We start from the raw sequence: 5,848 nt of genomic DNA on the forward strand, positions 1-5,848 counted from the left end.
ATATATATATATATTCCAGGGAAACAAATCATACATTGATAGAATAATTCAATGTTTTAATATATATTTTATAATATATTAAAATCTTGGATGAGAGTATATATATAATAACTTAATATATATTTTATAATAAATTAGAAATCTTGGAATACAGATGCATCCAGAACAAGCATGATAGTTATAATATGTATTTTATTCATTAATTAAAGTCTTGGGACTAGAGATATATAACAATTTAATATGTATTTTAAAAAAAAAAATTATAAATCTTGGGATTAGAGATTCATAGAGATGCGTTGGAGTCAATATAAAATAATTTGCATCACAAAAGACAAGAAAAACAATACTTTCATCATAGTTTATACGAACTTTCTTCCTTCCAGTTTTTTTGAATTAACAAGAGTGAGAAAGAAGAGTTAATACAAACCCAATCAGCCACTGTTTGAAGAAGAAGAGAATGACCGATAAATTGAAAGTGAAAAAGACGAGATAATAGGTCAGGGTTATTCACTTTTAGAATAAAAGGGGAACGAATTCGTTCCCCTTTTATGCATAAGAAATCGTTTCTGTTAAAGAAATGTGTTTCCTTTTTATTTAAAATTATCGAAACAGCTCCAAAATGTTTCATACCAGTTTCGAGTTGTTTTAGAAATCAAAACATTTCAGATTCATGAAAACATGCATTGTTGTGCGTTTCCATGTTTCTTAGTCTATAACCAATTTTGTAAACACATCAATGTCTCTAATGTACCCGAACGAAGTTTGTTACGATGTGGACTCAATACCTTTTTAGCAATACTAAAGGCAAATTCTAAAGCAATTGTAGATATTGGAATAGCAAAAATATCCCAAGAAATCTTTTGAAGGGTATGATATTTAGACCTATTTAATTTCCAACAAAGACAACATATCAAAGCCAGAAGTTCTAAGGCAAAGTTGTCTCTCTAAATAATATTCTAATTCTAACCTTCCTTGACTACTACTTAATTCTTGTTCTAGAGACATATTAAAACCCACAAGGAACCCCTTATCACCACAAAGATCAAACTGAGAGAAAGATGAACTAAAAGATAGTTGAGCTTTATGACTTGCCTACTTTGGTTGATACTCACTAAGCAAATCATAACAATATTCTCGAATTCTCATAATTTCATCTTTACTACCATCTCTATAGATCAAAGGAAATAAAAAAATCTAACAACTTCATTTTAAATCTAGGATCTCAAACAATTGCTACCCTTATAATATCGTAAATCACATTCCAAAATTTATTAAAATTTTCAACCATTTGTGTTGTCATCTCCTTTATCACATTATTTTCACATGTGAGCCAACTTGATATCTTAAGTTTAATTTTGCAAATTTTGGGAAAATAAAATTTAATTGTTGGAAATTTTGTTCTAGAGAATTATAGAATGGCACTGTAAAATATTTTTAACTTTTCACAAATGGCTGGTGTCAACTCTCATTCTTCCTCAATTTTCAAACATCTATATTGTTACTCATGATGCTTTAAACAATAAAACATTTTTTTTATAAATCAATGCAATTGTAAGCATCAAATAAGTTGAGTTCTAGTGAGTCTTACACTTAAGAGTCAACTTTTGGGTACTTTGAATGCCTAAATGATTTGCTACTTCATCAAATTTTTGCTCTTTTGGGGAGATGTCGTCCAATAAGCAACACTATTAGAAATTTTCGCAATTACTACTTTAATAACAGATAAACCATCTTGAACAACTAAATTTAGAATATGAGCATAACAACACATATGAAATAATGAATCACATAGCATAAGTGAAATATGTTAAAGTTTTATCAAAACATCATCAACAATTGCATCATTAGTAGAACAATTATCAACAACCAATATGGATAACTTTTTATCAATATTCCACATATAAAAACAATTTACCAACACTACAGATAACACTTCTGTAGTGGGTAGGGAATATAAGCAAACCTAACATAGACATCATAGTTAAATTAATATATAAATATAAATAAAAAATGTATTAAAAATAATCAAACAAAAAATAATATCTTATGAGTCAACTTTGTAACACCCATTTATTATCGATAAAGTGTGTTATAATGGTCATGTATCTTTTGTTCTAACTACTAGAAGTCCATAAATCACAAGTGACAACAAGTTTACGCAAATTTTTGTTTAACAGTTTCATTATCTTCTCTTTTTCAACTTCATAAATCCTCGTGATATCCTCCTTGATAGTGCTATTAGAGACAATCTTAAACAATGGTTGAATGCTATTGCAAAATCTTCTAAAACCATAATGATCAACAATGGTAAGAGGATACTCATGTAGAATAATCACAACTGTGAGGTCTTTTCTCCCCACCTCTTAATCAAAGAGATAAGTAGTTAATGTCATTTTTTTATCCTCTTTTTGAGTCTCTACTAATATCTTTTGTGCTACATTAAACAACTTTTACGATGATCATGCAAGTGTGTTGTGCCACTTTTACCACCAATGACAAGTTGTTTATGACAATATTACATTCCACTTTATCCTTGTCATCAACTTTAACTTTTTTAAAATGTTGTTATACAATTAATTGACATCTTTTAGTAAAAATTTTCTGCCTAAACCTTTTTAGGCCAACTTTTGATGCAGTCATCTTTATAAGCAAATTACACATTATTTATCTATTTTACCCCTAATGTCAAAATCTAACAAAAACTAAAATATTCTCTTTTCTAGGCAACTGCAAACCTTGCAAGTTTAAGTCGAAGACATCAAATCTGAAATGCATTATCAATGACTCTATTCTTGCAGTTTGAACGTTCGACAAACACAATACCAGTGACTCCATTTTTGTCACTTGTGTGATGACCCCCAAGTTTGTATAATATTGTTGATATCTTTGAACTATGATTGGATTGATGAAACTGGGGCTAAGTGTGGTGGCAACTAGGGTTTTCAGAGTTTAGGGTTTTGACCAATTTGTGGTGATTATTTTGCATATTTAGTTGTATATTTGGTCGAATTTTACGTAATTGTGCTATTGTAGATGGAAAAGAAAGTTGTGTGCAAGACACATATGTTCATAGAAAACACATTTGCATGCACAACTGTTCACATAATTGTTTTTTTTTTTTTTGTAATATTCATTTTTAATGGTCAATCAAAATGGGTTTAGCTGATTTTTGTCATCTGTCCGATGACCTCGATTTTGTATAATATTATTGATGTAATAATAGTTTTGTTTTGTTTTGAACCATGATTAGATGAAAATGGGACCGATTGTGGTGGTTTTTACGACAATTAGGGTTTTTTAGAATTTAGGGTAATTCGACCAATTTAGGGTTAGTTGGTTAGTATTGTGATGGTTTATTTGTCATAAAATGTCAGATTTTGTATTGTGATGATTTATTTGTCATATTTAGTCGTATATTTGTCTGGATTTTGTCTAATTATGTTGTTGTTGATAGAGAAGAACACTGTGCACAAGTTGCACATTTTCACAGAAAATGCATGCACATGCTCATCTTTGTCTCTATTAATTTCACAATCAAATGCAAGTAAATGTTGTAAAAGTAATAATAATTCAATCTATAATTTGCCACTAAGAATGTGAATATGTGCGTATTTGATTGTAATGCTAAAAAACTATTAAATTTTATATTAAATTTATCAGACAATAAATTTATATAAGGCAATAAATATTATGTTTCATAAGGTTGCATATGCGTGTGTATCATGAGCATTTGATTCTAAAAAAAAAATTAATTAGACAATTTATTGTAATACAAAAGATAGTGAGTGTCTACAAGTAATTTAATTAATAACTACCAACAAATAAATAAAAATATCAATCTATTTCAAAAATTAGTATTCAAAGTTCTTAACTTTTGTTAATAGAATTTTCATAACAAATTTTCAATAAAAGTTTTGATTTATTAAGATATAGGTTACCAAACTTACTTACCTTTAATGTGATGATGCACTATTAGAGTATGTTGCTGTCAGATATGTCAAAAAAGAATATAACTGAAAAATCCTAAGACTATGACGAATTTCTCTTATAAAGTTCGGCTTGATGGTTTGTTAACATATAATTAATGTGAAATTTTATTCATCTTCCTCCCATTTTATAAACTTCAAAATTTTATTTTTACATTTTCATATAAATTTAAATGTGAAAAAAATCATTCATAATGATTTAGAATGGTTTTAAGTTACTTTTAAAATTCAAGAACAGCATATAAAACTTTGAAGTAAAAATAAAAAAGAAGATAAATAAATTATTTTATAAATATATTTTCACTTAAAATAATTTTTACAAATAAAAATGAGAACCTCATCAAGAGATAGTGAGGAAAACACATTGGGGCTCCAAAAATTAAAGACAAGCACAAGGAGGCAACAAATTTAAAACCAACTATCAAACACACTGGTTGGTTGGAGACTACTTATCATGTCATGGGTAAGGGTAGAGGTGGGGTGGCAACGGGTCTGCTAGTGTTGGGCCATGCAAAGGCCTACTTTTTGACGGGCTTTCATATCGGGGTAACTTAGTAAAATCTCAAAGCTAAGGCCCAATACAAGGTCTTCGGGGTCGTGTTCTCATGGGCTTTTAACAAGGCAACCTGCAAGCCTTAGCAAACTAACCTGGAGAAAAAAAATTTCGTTTTTTAACTATATGAAATTAATTTTTTAAATTATTTTAGCTCACTATAGTAGCTAATAGTAATGGATAGGTCAACTCATCCAAAAAAAAATAATAAAAAAAATTAGTCATTATAGTGTCGAAGCCAACCCTCACGCTTACCTCATGGTCCGAGCCCTCACTCGTTTAGCCTACAAGTCTGACACGATCTCAACCAAAACATGCCCATTTTAGGTCATAGGCGAGTTCGACCTATTTAACACCTCTAGATGAGGGACAGTTAAAAACAAACAGAGTCTGTATAAATTGTCCATTTGAAATTAGAATCATTAAATATTTGATTTTTTATTTTGGTTCCTTCATGAAATCAATCAACTTTAAATAAATTTCAACTATGACTTTTTCAACAAAATGCTCAAACCTGCTCACCCCTACTAACAATATATTAATCTAGGCATTTTTAATCACCTAGAGCCTCAGTCATGATGAACTTTTCTTCTCTACTGCCAACAACCCTCTAAAGTGCACAATTGTGCATTATTTGATAATAAATCTAACCACAAGGACAAGCAGTATAGCATAGGTGGCCATGCCTTCCAAAACCAAACCTAATTTTTAATATGTTAATCTAATAACTATTATAAGCAAGTCCTCATTCTCATTCCCTTAGACATTTCCGACAATTAAACCTAATGTTGTAAAACCCGAATCTATCGATTCAACTTGCTCCATCAAAATCCAAGGACCAACTACATCCAAGTCTATATGCTTTTAAACAGAATTGAACCTTGATCAAACCAGTTGAACCACATCAAGTCACAGTTCAATCCTGTTCCAAGGCCATAATGACATAAACATAACTACAAAAAAATTTTGCAATGATCACCACCAGGCCATACAGCTTTATTTGCTTTTTTTCAATTTTATCTTTTCTTTTCTGTTAATTGAAAATGATTTTCTTTTAATAACAGTAATGGACAATTCTACAATGTACCATCAAACCATACCATTTTTAATTATATTTTTAATATTATAAGATATCTATCTAGATAAACAGTTCAACCATTCGGACCAGGAAAGAACCAGACCAACCCCTTGACCAGGCCCAGTCTGATATTAAAACATTGATTAAACCTACCTCAAGGGTAACTGAATGTGATGTTTAGAAGCCTTTTGACTAGGACAAGACTTGCACAATGCTGTTCGATACATTACA

This window comes from Mangifera indica, chromosome 4 (genome assembly GCF_011075055.1).
Source record: "Mangifera indica cultivar Alphonso chromosome 4, CATAS_Mindica_2.1, whole genome shotgun sequence".
In the NCBI taxonomy this organism is placed as follows: domain Eukaryota; kingdom Viridiplantae; phylum Streptophyta; class Magnoliopsida; order Sapindales; family Anacardiaceae; genus Mangifera; species Mangifera indica.